We start from the raw sequence: 16,842 nt of genomic DNA, 5'->3' as shown, positions 1-16,842 counted from the left end.
CTCTCTCTCTCACTTTTCTCCTGTTGATACTGGGGGCGTGGAAATGGATTCTAATGATTCACCATGTCCGAGCATGATCTTCTCCCCTTTTCATTTCACATTTTCTGCCATTGGTCAAAAAACACTATTTTTTTTTAATGAAAGGGAAAACCTTACTCTTTTATGTTTAATAATAAAGGAATCATGCTTCTCTGTGCTGAAATGGATTTGTTAAGTACCACTTCTTTGAATGACTTTCTTCGCCTAGTGTTAAGCAGTTAGAGCCGCTGTCCCTCTGTCTCTTGAGCTCTAGTACCAAAGCTGATTTCACAAAGAATTTGCTATTTCTTCAACGTAGCTCAAGCCTAGAACCAAACCCCAGAATCTATCCCACATATTATTGACTACATCAGTGCTTGAATTTTGATAAAACTTGATAACTTCTCTTTCTGTCTCACCCTTACAATCACTATAGAACTTCACTCAAAAACCTTTCATTTGAACCTGCTCTTCTAAGCTGGCAAAATAATCCAATCACAGATTCCTATTACCAGAGATGTTAGCAATCAATCCCATAATTTAAACCGTCAATTGAACTTCAAGAATAAAATCAAGTCATGATAGCAACTCGCATGGAAACAATGGTTACAAATCTGACTATTTACAACTTATAGGCAACCAGCATTCAATCATAATATTAGAAACTGATTTTTTTGAAGCGCAGATTTAGAATCTGACTGAACTAGCAATTAATCCTGCATTTCAAGAATAAAATCAAGTCACGACAGCAATTCTCACATAGAAACAATGGTTAGAAATCTGACTATTTACAACTTGCATGCAGCAAATATTCAATTATATTTTTAGAGACTGATTTTTTAAGGCACTAATTTGAAATCGAACTATCCCTTGGTAGGATAAGTCCAAACTACAGCAATGAGCAAAATCATCAAGGCACCAGACTAAAATAATAGGCAACCTCAAGGCAGGATGCATTCAAACATAAAATTACTACGGAAACAGAGGATAAATTAGAAATTAGTGCTCAATAGAAATAAAATCTATTCTCAAAGGTCAGAAACATGTTGATACAACAAGGAAAAGGAAAGAGAAGCTAAGATGCAGGGAGCGGGATTGGCCTCACAGCACTTTGAATTCGTCTAAATGCTGTCCTAACTCGTTCCTTGAGACCTTCATTCTCACTCTCAACATCCCCACTCTGTTTGTCAAGCTCTGCCACATTCCCATCAACACGTATGACCAGCTTCCCGTTCCCTCCAAGTTTCACATCTCCAAAGAGTGAAACAAGGAGGGCATAAATCACTTTCTCTGCTTTTTTCTCCTTTTCTTCCTTGGATTTTATGTCCTCTGACTCGACAATTACCTTAGGCACCTCCCGGCTGATGTTCAAAACCAAAGCTACAATTGAATCAGATACCATATCACTTATGGGGTCAGCAGTCCAATGAAGTGAAATATGTCTATCAGATTCTTGTTTCACTGTTACCAGCTCATGCACTTGCAATGTTGGAGACCCAGACTCCTCCTCATCAGTTCCAGACTCCACACTCTCATAAATCTGCTCAAGCCTGTGCTTTATCACACCAAATGCACCAGAAAAAGGAATGGTAATCCTCTGAGTAATATTTCCAGTTGAAAGTTGTGAGAAGACATGGAGATCTCCAGGTGCCATGATTTGATAAGTGAAGCCCTTCTTCACCAGTATACCACTGACAGTTTCACCAACATCCGGGGTCCTTTCAGCCAGCTTTCCAATGGTTTTTGCCATTTTTTCAGAGTTGAAATATATCTCAACAGACTGACAATTCTTTGGGGTGATTATCTTGGTGTTGCCGTCAGTAAACTCTGTGATAAGTTTCTGTTTGAGCCTTCCCATTTCATTGGCTTCTCCATGAACTAGAATAATGTTAGGAGGCATAAGCTCTTTCAAAAATGTACTTGTCTGAGCATAGTCTGCATGGGCAGAGAACGAGATGTAATGGACCTGCATGTTGAGGGGTGCAGTCAGTCCATTCATGAGCTGTACCTCCTTTGGTTCATTAATGATTGTCTTAGCTAAGGTCCCTTCAACAACATATCCAGGTATAACACAAGCATTTTTCTTATCAGAGCACCACATCAAACAACTGCCTTGACAAACCGCTCTGAAGTCCACTAGGACTTGCCATAACCACAGATGGCCCTACATCAGTAAAATCTTCAATGCTATTCAACGGTGATATATGCTTGAATTTGAAGGGGTTTGAATTCACAAACTGATTGCGGATCCTTTCATTCATAGAAAGGATGTATGTCTGGTAAACAGTCATACACTTTTTCGCAAGGGGAGAAGCATAATATATGGGAATGTTATGAAGCTCAGGATGGTTTGACCAATACTCATCAAGGATCAAAAGGAGTTCTTGAGCTCGGCCGAGGGCAAATGCTGGTATTAGAACACGACCGCCTAGAGAGATGGTGGAATGGATAACATCAGTGAAGCGCTTCTCCCTAAGGTGTTGAGGTTGATGGAGTTGGACACCATAGGTAGATTCAATTATGCATATGTCAGGAGAGAATTGCGGCATCTCAGCAGCACAAAGATGCCGATCTTCTTCACGTGAATAGTCTCCAGTATAGAGCACTCGAACACCAGCAATATCTACCATGAACATGGCAGCACCAAGGACATGGCCAGCAGTGTAGCACCAAAATTTAATGCCATTAACATCCACAGTCTGATGGAAGTCAATAACCTGCAATTACAAAAATCATTAATGAAATTAAGGATTCTTAAGTTAAACAGAGGATGACAAAGGAGCATTACAAGCTAGGCCATCACAAGGAAAATAGGACCTGGCAAACACCAGCAGATCTGCTCACAAAAAAAGACAAAAATGCAAACACATGCACCCAACCTTGACATGGGAATGTGTAAACTGCGTTCCTCAAATTTTGCAAATTTTTCTTCTTTTTTTTTGTTTAAAATAATTTTTTTTTGTATTTTCAGATCATTTTGATGTGCTGATGTCAAAAATAATTTTTAAAAAATAAAAAAACTTTATTTTGATGTATTTCTACAAGAAAAACACTTTAAACCGTTACCGCTACTACAATCTCAAACACACACTAACAAACCACGCATGAAAAGAAAAATATATAAAAGAGATATCCTCTCTTTTCCTCTGCAATCTCTCAATGTTTTGACCACTTGCACTCATGGATCGTGATTGTGCTACAAGGATGGAAATAAAATCAAAAGAAAAAAGAAATCCTCGCTTTGAATTAGCTCCATAGATATCCTCTTTTTTTTTTTGTTGTTGTTGAATTACCGTTATCTTATTACTAATCACTAAAATCTTATATGTGCAGGAAGATAAAGAGTGAGATGGCACTCGCTATATTATGACCCAAACTGTCATAGTTCAAAAAAGATGCATGGCAGTCAACCACAACTACTTGAATATGCTCTTTGATTAATCAGGCAATAGAGTATTCCAAATGCAACTTAAGTGTGGAATCAACTTAGATTGATCAGTACTGGAAAAAGAAAGGCATAACTTAATTATCAGATGCATATAAATTGGTCCTAAGTTTCCAAGCGAAACATGCAAACCTCAAATGAGAAGCCAACAACTAACAATGCCAAACTCAAACAGACTGAAAGCTAAGAAATCCATAGAGAGCAAAATTCACAACATCAAATGCAAGATTGAAACACTTTAAATTCCAGAAGACGCCGACCTTTCATCTAGAGCAATTAATTCAACATGGATAGGAGGTGATAAAGAAGAATAACCAATAAGCTGAATTCCTGGGCCCCTGACTTTGGGACCACAACATAATGCCAAGCCAAATATAATAAACAAAAATATTTCCAAGCTATTGCTTAGATGGAAGGTAAACGAAGTGGACAAAGTTTCTGGGAGAACAAAAAGGTTGCGGATAGATGCAAACAAAAGAATGCAAGAATTCATAAACACAGACCTCGATTTTATCCATTGAGCGGTTTATGTCTTTCTCATCAAACAACATATCTTCCACTGAAACTTTGCTCACTTTCACATAATCAGTCAAAAGCAACTTGAAGATGGCCTTTGTCGCATGAGTCATGAAAACTCGACCTCTAAATGTGGTCTGATAAAGAGTGAACATGTTAGATTGATCCTAGTGAAAGATACAATAACTTTGTAGAAATCAGTAAAAAAACAAACCTTCTCAAGAAAATAAGGTAGGGATGCAGCATGATCCAAGTGAAAGCTGCAAGCAGAAAGCATCACTCCCAATGATTGAGAAGAAAAAACTAGAGAGGCCTAAAAATTTTGATTGAAAAAGTAACGATAGATAACAAAAACTAAGTTGAACAAATATAGAAAACACAGTATTGATTTTATTTGTTTTAAAAAAAATCCAAGAGGCCCTTATGACTTCATTAATGTAACAGAAAGAATTCTCAAAAAAAAAAAATAGAAACTAAGTAGAGTTTCCTGACACCTTAAATGAAATTTCAGCAAATGGAGCATATTTATTTCCCAACCAATGTGATACAATGATTTTTCAATATTTTCATTTTTTGAATCATTGCATAATATGCAATCACACTAATATTCAACATAATTAAATAGTAGTAATAATTTATATTCTTTTATTGTTTTGCTTTCTTGTTGAACACTTTATGATATTTAATCACATTAAAAAAATAATATATATTATAATATAGCATAGATAATCAAGATTTTCCTAAATGATTTCTTCAGCCGGAAAATGGATTGCTTTCACTCCCCAATTGCATGCATTTTCAGCACTGTTCTTTTGTGGTTCCCATCATAAGCAATAAACCTCACGAGTATAAGGAAAGTCATTACTCTTCCGCAAATTACTTATCCAACAGCATCAGCTCCTCCATAAATCCTCATCCAACAGAATCAACTTCTTACGTTTAATTTGAATGTTTGAATCATGTACAACTCATAATTCATAGCTTGTAGTCAGTTATAAAATAGCAGAACTTCAGGCTTAATAAGCTCTTCAATCCTGTATTTATACATGCAAATGTAAATGAAAAGGTGTGTGGAGTCATTAGGTTTTATCTGCTTCTTATCTTTCTCTATATGGTATCAGAGCCCTCTTTTCTCCAACGAGTTTCCCTTTGATTTTTTTTTCTTCTTCTTCGCTTCTGCAATGGCCTCCTCATCTCCTTCCCCTGTTGCTATTAACGCCACCCAGCAGATCACTACCCGACTCACACCAACCAATTATCCCTCTTGGCATGCACAGTTTAAGTCCCTCCTTCTCGGCTACAACCTATATGGTTATATCAATGGTGCACTCACATGCCCCTCGTCCATGAACCTTGATGCAGCACCTACTGCTGCCTATACTCACTGGTTTCGACAGGACAAATTAATTTTAAATGCTATCCTTTCTTCAATGTCTGATTCTATGATACCTTTTATAGCTGCTTCCAAAACATCCTCTCAAGCCTGGAACAAACTGACCAAGCGTTATACTAGTCGTTCTAGAACACAAGTCATACAACTCAAAGAGAATCTCACTCTTCTTCAGCGTGGAACACGCACCGTCACAGAATTTCTTTATTCTATCATGTCTATTGCAGATGAGCTTGCTCTTATTGATGCCCCTCTCTCTGCTGATGACATTACTCTCTATGTTCTCAATGGCTTAGGTCCTGAATATAGAGAAATGGTAGCCCCCATTTGTGCACACAAATCTTCTTTATCATTTGAAGAACTTCATGATCTTCTCATTGGTCATGAATCTTATCTCAAACGCCTGGACATTAATCCTCCTTCCCTGGTTTTCACAGCACACAATACTCAGCGCAAGGATCATCGTTTTTCAAAAAGACAACCATGGTCATCTCTGAATGCAGCCACACAGAACTATGATTCCAAATCTCAACCCCGCTATTTCAGGCAGCAAAAAGATACCCCCAAATGCCAATACTGTGATCAACTTGGCCATGTTGCCAAATACTGTCCTCAGTTACACACCAGGAAGACTACAACTAACTGCACCATTGCTTCTCCCAGTCCATATCAGCGCTGGCTCATTGACTCTGCTGCATCCCATAACATCACCTCTCAAGTATCCAATCTGCACTTACATTCTGAATATGATCGCACAGATGAAGTGCTCATTGGAGATGGTTCAGGTTTGAAAATAACCCACTCAGGTTCTCTTACTCTTCCTTTACCTAAAGGCACTTTCCAAATTCAAGACACTCTTTTTGTTCCCACCATCAATCAAAATTTGATTTCAGTACATCATTTTACCAAACACAACAATGTGTTTCTTGAATTTCATCCCTCTTGTTTTTTTGTCAAGGATCAACGGACGAGAGAGACTCTTCTTCAAGGACCGTGTGAGAATGGTGTTTATCCTCTACCTCATCTCCATGCCTCCACTCCAATTGCAATGGTCCATGAACGCACATCCATAAATGGCTGGCATCAGCGCCTAGGCCATCCTTCCTCCAAAGTTGTAGCCAAAATGATCACCTCCTTCTCTCTTCTAGTTTCCAGCAATTCCTCTATATCTCATGTTTGTGATTCCTGTTCTATCAATAAATCTCATCGTCTGCCTTTTCATAAACATGGCCTGACTAGCTCTGCTCCTTTTGATTTAATATATACCGATGTTTGGGGACCATCACCACAAACCAGCATTCAAGTCATAAATATTATGTGATCTTCATTGATCATCTCACAAAATATGTCTGGTTTTTTCCACTCCGTAACAAATCTGATGTTAAAATCATTTTTCCTCAATTTCATAAAATGATTCAAAATCGGTTTAATGCTAATATCAAAACTCTCTACTCTGATAATGGCGGAGAATTTGTCGCCCTTCAACCATTTCTTACTCTTCACGGCATCAGCCATTACACAACAGCCCCACACACTCCTCAACAGAATGGCGTTTCGGAGCGTCGCCATAGGCACATAGTAGAAATAGGCAACACACTTCTCAGTCACGCCAATCTTCCTTCCCTTTTTTGGTCTTATGCCTTTGCCACGACAACCTATCTAATTAATCGGTTGCCCTCACCTATTCTTCATCACAGCTCCCCTTTTCAAACCTTGTTCACAGAAGCTTCAAATTATCTCAAACTCAAATCATTTGGTTGCTTGTGTTTTCCCTGGTTAAAACCTTACCACACACATAAGCTCCAGCCGAAATTTGTGCCCTGTGTGTTTCTTGGTTATCCCACCATACAGAGTGCCTATCTTTGCTTACACTTACCTACTCAACGCTTATATGTCTCACGACATGTTACGTTTGATGAAAATATCTATCCTCTAAAGAACATCAACAGCCAGTCCACTTCTGAGTCTTCTATACCTGTCGCTCTTACTCTCTCTGCACCGCTGCTGCAGATTGTCACACTAGCCAACCAAGCTACCTCTGCACCAGTCTCCACTGCCCCTCAAGAAGAGCTCTCTCTCTCTCTCTCTACATCCAATTCAAACACTACAACAACAGTCTCCACGGTTTAGGTAAATATTTCAGCTCCTATTGTTTCTCAAAGACAACATAACATGACCACTCGATCTATAAATAACATCTTTGTTCCCAAACAACTTCACACCACCACCACACATCCATTACCTTAATCACCTGAACCAACATGTGTCAGTCAAGCACTTAAAAATCCACTCTGACGCAATGCCATGTCAGAAAAAATCACTGCATTACTTAATCATGCAACTTGGGAACTTGTCCCTCCTGCAAACAGTCAAAATCTTATAGGCTGCAAATTCGTCTTTCGAACGAAAAGAAACCCTGATGAAACCATCAGCAGATACAAAGCTCGTCTAGTTGCCAAAGGCTTCCACCAAAGACTAGGTCTTGATTATTCCCAGACATTTAGTCCAGTTGTCAAACCAGCTACAAAGAGCTGTATCGCGTTCCTCTACAGAAGCTGAATTTCGTGCATTAGCTGCTGCCACTTCTGAAACAGTTTGGCTTCACTCCTTAATCACAGAACTTGGCTTACATCTACAAAATCCTCCCCAAGTATTTTATGATAACATTGGTGCAACTCATTTCAGCTTAAATCCAGTACAACACACTCGCATGAAACATACCGAAATCGACCTTCTTCTTTTTTCGTGATCTTGTCCAGAAAGGTCACATTACTGTCAATCATGTTCACACTTTAGACCAGCTTGCAGACATACTTACGAAGCCTCTTCCACGCCACTGTTTTCAAACCTTAAGATCCAAGATTCGTGTTACTGATGGTACCTCCATCTTGCGGGGGCATATAAGAAAAGTTATTACTCTTCCACAAATTACTCATCTAACAGCATCAGCTCCTCCATAAAATCCTTATCCAACAGAATCAACTCCTTATGTTTAATTTGAATGTTTGAATCATGTACAACTCATAATTCACAGCTTGTAGTCAGTTATAGAATAGCAGAACTTCAGGCTTAATAAGCTCTTCAATCCTGTATTTATACATGCAAATGTAAATTAAAAAGTGTGTGGAGTCATTACGTTTTATCTGCTTCTTATCTTTCTCTATAACGAGCACAAACCTATTTCTTAGAAGATCACTCATCTTCTTGCAACAAGGAGCATGTGAATAATTAAAATATAGATATCATGAGTCTATGACACTTTAAATTCCAACAAAAATTTATCAGAAATCTCATTACATCTATACTTCTCTACAATTGCATAGATCCAGTTAAGAGTAAAAAGTTCCCAGCACAAATCAAAAATACTACTGATAATTTTTTATAGAGGTAAGAAAGTTCAGGCTGCCCACAAAGCATCAAGTTTAAGTTTCACTGTTTCAATTTATATTATTGTCAAGTCCAGCATTATAACAGACTTGGCTAACTTCTACTGATGAGGAACCTAGCCACTGCCTATCAAATGGCCCTGATAATGCAAGTTCAAGCACCTAAGGAACTGCATCATGCGGTTTTTCTCACAATATTTAAACTCCTTCCCAACTTGTATTGTCACAATAAAATCTTCCCAAATATTAGACCAAAATACCCTAACATTAACTTTCTCAATACTTGTATATCTGACTTCTGCGCTGAGTGTTCTCTAATTCTGAAACAATTTCATGCTCTTCCTTGGACAAGTTGATCTCTCGCAGCTAAAAATTTCATGCAATGTTACTACATCATCATAGGAGATATCTCTTTTGACAAGAAAATGAACAAACAAGAAAGCAAGCAAGGTCAAATCAAAGGAGCATTCAGTGAGAGAAAAAACTAGCATTTACGAAACTAATAGTGAGAAACAAAATATTGCCTCATGGAATGGAAAATCAATATACACATATACAATAGGCAAGCACGGAGAATTAGCAAGAGAAGGTGATGAAATACATACTGTGTAACGAGAAGTACATCAATAGTGGAAGGGTCAATCTCATCGAAGTAAGGCAAAGCAGCCATACCCGAATAAGCCGGATGAATTCCACAATCAAACTAACATTGGCATAATTCGACAACAAAAACATAAATTAATAAACAAAATAAATTCATTGAATTTGATCCAGCGTAAACAAAAATTACCAATAGTAAATCAGTATAAAATGGCATAATTGAAAAACAACAAAATGCATAGAGGGAAGGATGGAGGGAAGCAATACCAGTACAGTCTTGCCTTTAAATGACATGTAAACACAGGATCGACCCACTTCATTTCCAGCACCTAAAGGGGTTAGAGTTAGCTGATCCCCTCCTTCTCTTGTTACTGGTGCATCCCTTCTTTTTAGTGACTGTGATTGCCCTGTTGATGCCATTCTTGTGTTCTTTAGCTGCCCCAAAACCAAACTGTATTTATGTCTCTGTAGAAAAACTCCTATACAGCTAAACCCACTCAGCTGCTGATTTGTAATGATTATATAAAATAAGAGAATACAACTTACAATAGTTGACGTAAAGCTTATAATGTTTATAGCGATTATGCTTCAAGCTCGAACTTTTTTAAATTATAAGGTGAATGGGAGTTCCTCTACACATTGTTTCAAGGGGTTTTCTTTGCTTTTACTTGAAGATTCAGCTGTGTTTGCCCAGAAAATGTTTTTATTATTTTTTAAATTTTCACATGTTTATTTATGATTAGAAAAAATTAATGGATAAAAAATATTTTTCTGTTAAAGTAAAATTTAGATTGATTTTCAAGAAAATATTTTTTTTTATTTTGGACGAAAATACTTTTTAGAAATTATGAAAAAAATAAAAATATTATATTATTTGCTAATTATATCAAATTTGATCCTTAAACTTTTGACTGATATATATTTTGATTGATTTTTTTTTAATTTCATCCCTTAAAATTGATTTATTTGATTTTTATATTAACTTTGTTTCTCATTTTTATGATTATTATTTGCTTCTCTTATTATTTTTTTAATTGAAATTTTTACCTATCAAATTTGATCCTCGTTCTTTTGATTGTTCCTTATTTTATTTGAAATAATTTATGAAATTTTTATTTTATTATTTTAATTTCATCATCTTTTAATTTTATTTTTGTTAGATTTGATATCAATTATTTTGATTATTATTTATTTTATTTGAGATAATTTATGAAATTAGATTTTTTTTTCAATTTCATTCTTATTCAACTTTTTAATTTGTAAGATTTGTTTTTCTTTATTTTAATAAATTAAAAAAAAAATAAAACATTAATAAGCTATTTTTCAGCTCATTTTTCATAACATAACCAAACACTGGAAAGTGTTTTTCAACTTATTTTCCATGAAAACTACCAAATATCGAAAAATAATTTACTTTCTAAAAATTAACTTTCTAAAAAAACCACTTGCTGAAAGAAAACTACTTTTCAGTAAAAAAGTAAAAACTTAATTAATGAATCAAATGAAAATACACAAATCATGCTTAGCACGACATATATTCAAGTCCTAATTAGTCAGATAACTCAAAACTCGCATTTGTATTCTTTAATTCACTTTTTGAGTAATGTATGGTATTTGACAGCTATGATTCCAAGATGAACTGAATTTGTGTTATCGGAATGCTTTCTCAAATGCTCTTCCATTTATATTGGCACTTTGATGGACATTAACATGAAAAATAAATCTTAAAATTGACAAACCATTTACCTTGTGTTAACTAGAGATTGTCTATTCAAGTGCTAAATTAGAACCATTGATTTTTCATTGACTCGACAAACAAAACAAAAGATTGTCTTGTTAGGGGTTTAATGACTTGTGAGCTTTCTGAGGTAAGTTGATTTTGCATTTATCACAAGAGATAAGACACAGTTGATTCAAACAGACAAGATGGCTTCAAAAACCAACTCGGGCCTTGAAAGAAACCCATAGCCCTTCTTTCCAAAGTTCTACCACTTAAATGTATGTTTGGCAACGCGGCTGGGCCATGAAAATTTTTTGATTTTTTTTATTTTTAGATCATTTTGATATACTGATGTTAAAAATAAATTTAAAAAATAAAAAATATATTATTTTAATACATTTCCAAGTAAAAAACAATTTGAAAATCAATCTTTATCACAATAACACAACATAAATCTACATTAATAGCATATGAACGCACTGACTCCACTTATATGTTCTTATCATTGATACTTGATCTCTTACTACATTGAACCCACCATTCTCATGTACAGTTTTGATGACCCTTTTTGGTCATGTTAGTGCCAGCCATATGCAATCTTGCAAAATCTAATTTACCATATCTCCCAGAATAAAAATAGCAAAGCTATTGATCCAAAAAAAAAGAAAAAGAAAAAGAAAAAGAATAAATCAAGAAGCACGCATCATGTCACACAACTTATAGCTGAAGTTAACCTAAAACAACGGTCTTTTATACTAAACACATTAATGATTCAGTTAATCTCCCTGTAAATGTTTTGTGCATTATACTAGCATGTAAGATTCAGAAAAAGAAGAGCATTCTTTAATATATCCCAAATAAACCATGTAGGAGCAGCAAGCAAAGAGAGATAACATACCTAACCTATATTAGTATTGTTAGAAGACAAGAATATACTAAACTCCTACTTTTATGACCTTCAACTCCTCTTCTTTGCGTCTTTCAAACCCATTATAGTTCCACTGTCACGCTATTGTGCTTCTGTGGACAAGATATCCTTAGCTCGTTTGGAGTGCGTGTCGTCAATTATAGCAACTGCGGTTACTCGTGATTCCAGCTTGTGGACAAGAAAGAGGTTGGAGGAGATGTTTTGATGGATAGTGAGATGCTGATGGCAGTTGTTGTCTATAGGGGGTGGTTGGATTTTTTCTCCTTCTGAGTTTCTTTTCATAGAATGTGTCGCGCCTGTCTAAAAGGTGCTAGAGAGTGCTTTCTTTTTCCTTTTTTCTCTCTCTTTTACAAAAGGGACGGAGTAAAATAACACAAAAAAATATTAGTTAAAAAATTGAAAAATAAGAATTAAACAATTTTTTTCAGCTTAGTTTTTATATTTATTTAAAATATACAAACATGATAACATTGAATAAGCATCACCAAACAAAGAGCTGAAGTCATCAATGATGAAAAACTTAATTGAGTTATAAGTATAATTTTTAAACACAACTCAGGATCAACTGACACAATAGTCAAGTTATGAGTTAGGTAATTCAACTCAAGTCAACTCTGAAAATTACACACACATACACATTATAAACCATATAAGAAAACCATGAAGATATAGTGGGTCTAAATAAGCTTAAATTCAAATATTTTAATAAATAACATGCACACAACAATTTAAAAGTAGTGTATGCATTAAAAATCAATCTTTAATAAAAGACCTTTACATGTCAAAAAAGTGGGATACATGAAAATTGCAAATCAAGAGAAAAGAAAACGAGAACCTCCTAAGATTTAAAGTATTAGAAAAAATCCAAGGAAAGACATCCTTGTACTATGTCTAGAGCAATTAGATAAAATATGCACATCAAGGTCAATCCCTTAATTAATGAATATAAATAAGAAAAAAAATAAGGAATTGAAAACAAAACCAAACCTGATATGTTATTAGAGTTAAAAAGGTTACTAGAATTCTGCAGATGTGTAGTAAGTTGACTCCAATTTTCCAAAGTCTGAGCCATCAAAAACTTCTCTACGAGCATTCTAAAATTAGTTGCTTCTAGTTAACTTTTACAATGAAATGTAGATGAAATTTAGCAAGAACATCGTTACGAGCCATGTAATTGTATCTTATGAGCTTCCCAATTACATTAGTATTAATGGGTTAGAAAGAAGAAGCATGTTCAATGAAGGAAAAAGAAGAAGATGAGGAAAGGTGAATGTTTATTGTTTTTTGCATGGTGCTGCTTGTGTTTTAGATTTTTATCCCTTTATTCAAATTCAAAATGTGTCGTTTAGAAGAGAAATGGTTAAAAGAGGTGGGGTCTCACCTGGGTTTGATGAGTCAACTAGGTCTAACCGGGCTAGAAGAGTCTTTTATCAACTATGAGAGTTAAAGGAGCAAATGACTATGTGCTTTTAGAACAGATAACCCTTACTAAGAGTATAAGATTTAAAGTCTCCATTTTATTTGATAATGGTAGTCACATAACTCAAAACTTGCATTTATATTCTTCAATTCACTTTTTAATTAATAAATGGTATTTAACAGTTGTGATTCCAAGGTGAACTGAATTTGTGTTATCGGAATGCTTTCTCAAATCTTCTTTCATTTATATTGGCACTTTGATGGACATGACCAGGACAAATAAATCTCAAGTACAAAGCATTTCCATTTTGCTAACTTGAGATTGTGTATTCAAGTGCTAGATTAGAACCATTGATTTTTCAATGACTCGACAAACAAAACAGAAGATTTTCTTGTTAGGGGTTTGATGACTTGTGTGCTTTCTAAGGTAAGTTGGTTGATTCAAACAAACAAGATGTCTTCAAAAACCAACTCGGTCCTTGAAAGCAACCCATACCCCTTCTTTCCAAGGTTCTACCACTTAAAATTATGTTTAGCAACGTGTTAGGCCATGTTTTTTCCAAAATTTTTAATTTTTTTTATGTTTTTAAATTATTTTGATATGCTTAATGTTAAAAATAAATTTTAAAAAATAAATTAAAAAAATTATTTTGATGCATTTCCAAAAAAAAAAAACAATTTAAAAAATAATCCTTACCACAATACCAAATACTAAGTAAATAGCATATGAACTTATATGTTCTTATTATTGATACTTGAATTACTATTACATTGAACCCACCCTTCTTATGTACATTTTCGGCGACCCTTTTTGGTTATATTGGTGTCAGCCATATGCAATCTTGCAAAATCTAATTTACCACATCTTCTAGAAAAAAAAGGGCAGAGCTACTGATCCAAAAATAAAAATAAAAAGAACAAATCAAGGAGTATGCATCCTGTCACACAACTTATAGCTGAAGTTAACTTAAAACAACGGTCTATCTGGTTTCTATAAAAAAGAAGAAGACAATTATGTACTAAATACATTAATGATTCAGTTAATCTGCATGTAAATGTTTTGTGCATTATAGTAGCATGTAAGATTAAGAAAAAGAAGAGTATTCCTTAAGTTCTTCCAAATAAACCAAGAGAAAGAGCAGCAGCAGCAAGCAAAGAGAGATAACATACCTATACACGTAGCTATATTAGTATTGTTAGAAGACAAGAATATACCAAACTCCTACTTTTATAACCTTCGACTCCTCTCCTTTGCGTCTTTCAAACCCACTTTAGCTTCATCATCACGTTGTTGTGCTTATGTGGACAAGATATCCTTGGCTCGTTTGGAGCGCGTATCGTCGATTGCAACAGCTGTGATTATTAGTGGCGCGGTTGTGATTTCGGCTTCTAAAAGGGAAGGAGGCTGGATGAGATGTTTTGGTGGACAATGAGATGCTGATGCCTGATGACAGTTGCTGCCATTGCTACCGAGGTGGGGGTAGGAACACAAAAAATATTAGTAAAAAAATTGAAAAATAAAGATAACATTGAATAAGCACCATTGAATAGAGAGCTTAATTCAATGGTGAAAGAATTGATCGAGTTATAAGCATAGTTTTTAAATCCCATTTAGAGATTAATCGACATAACAATCAAGTTATGAATTAGGTGATTCAACTCAAGTCAACCATGAAAATTATATATACATAAAAAAATTATAAGCCATATAAAAAAACCATGAAGATATAATGGGTCTAAATAAGCTTAAATTCACATATTTTAATAAATAACATGAACACAACAATTCAAAAATAGTGTACGTATTAAAAATCAATCTTTAATAAAAAAACCTTCGCGTGCCAAAAGAGTGGGATATATGAAAATTGCAAATCAAAAGAGAAGAAAACGAGAACCTCCTAAGATTTCAAGTACTAGAAAAAATCCAAGGAAAGACATACTCGGACTGTGTCCAGAGCAATCAAATAAAATATGTACATCAAGGTCAATCCCTTAATTAATGAATATAAATAAAAAAAACAAGGAATTTAAAACAAAATCAAACTTGATCTATTACTAGAGTTAAAAATGTTACTGGAATTCTGTAGATGTGTAGTAAGTTGATTCCAACTTTCCACAGTCTGAGTCATCAAGAACTCCCCTACAAGCACCCTAAAATTAATTGCTTCTAGTTAGCTTTTCCAATGAAATATAGATTGAATTTAACAAGAACACCTTTACAAGCCATGCAATTATATCTTATGAGTTTCCTAATTACATCAGTAGTAGTGGGTTAGAAAGAAGAAGCATGTTCAATGAAGGAAAAAAAAGGAGAAGATGAGCAAAGGTGAATGTTTATTCTCTTTTGCCTGTTGCTGCTCGTGTGAGAGATTTTATCTCTTTATTCAAATTCAAAATATGTCATTTAGAAGAGAAATGTTTAAAAGAGATGGGGTTTCACCCGGGTTTGTTAAGACACCTTAATCAACCGAGCTAGAAGAGTCTTTTATCAACTATTAGAGCTGAAGGAGCAAATGACTATTTGATCAGAAGTCATGATAGATAAAAAAGAAGCAGTCAAACAACAAGGTTTGAACGTGTGCACAACTAGAGGATATAGTCATATTCAGAGTTCTTAGTCCTTAAAATAACTAATCAGAAGTCAAAAATTAGCTAAGGATGATCAATAGAAAAGGAATTTAATAAGCCTCTTTATATTATACCAATATATGTATAGGATTAGGATTACTTTTGTAAGTAGGATTCAAACAGTGTAATAGTATAAATAGGGTCGAATAATAATGTAAATGATGATCACCCCTATATATTTACATTCCTTAAATTTATTATTGTTTTTTTTTCTAAAAGGTTTTTATTACTTTCATTTATTTATATTTTATCCTTGTTGCTTTATTTATTTTTCTGCACTTTAAGATTTTGTAATTTTTTTCTTCCTTAAAACTAATATGCTTTTAGAACAAATAACCCTTATTAAGAATATAAGATCTTTAGTCTCTATTTTGTTTGATAATGGTAATTGTTGCCTCATCATTGGTTAGTCCACAATAATTTTAATTGACAATATACAGATTGACACTCTTCATGAAAAATAGATTCATAATTTATTCCAAAAGTCATTAAACACGTCTTTAAAGAAAAACACAAATAAACTCATCACTGGTACGCTAAACAAATAATCATTACAAGTAATGGAAAGAGGCCAACTTCTTAGACATGAAAAGCTTGATAATCCACCATCTTCCTAGATTTTGATAGATCAAACATGATAAACATGCTTCGAGATGGGCCTTTATCATCTAACTCCCTACTACAATATAGAATTGTATGGGGATACTAAGAGTCTAGACACACCCCTAGTGTCTCTATGCAATCCCTTATGTTCTCATTGGTTCTAATAAGGTCATCATCACTTACCATAGA

The 16,842-nt window shown here is 34.6% G+C and overlaps 1 pseudogene; it reads right to left on the bottom strand.

Moving 5' to 3' along the window:
- Positions 1-1,006: 1,006 nt before the first annotated feature.
- Positions 1,007-9,965, bottom strand: LOC133670955 (cleavage and polyadenylation specificity factor subunit 3-I-like; annotated as a pseudogene).
- Positions 9,966-16,842: the final 6,877 nt, after the last annotated feature.

This window comes from Populus nigra, chromosome 13 (assembly GCF_951802175.1).
Source record: "Populus nigra chromosome 13, ddPopNigr1.1, whole genome shotgun sequence".
In the NCBI taxonomy this organism is placed as follows: domain Eukaryota; kingdom Viridiplantae; phylum Streptophyta; class Magnoliopsida; order Malpighiales; family Salicaceae; genus Populus; species Populus nigra.
The sequence above is the reverse complement of the archived record's forward strand: the minus strand, read 5'-3'. Positions and strand labels throughout refer to the sequence as shown.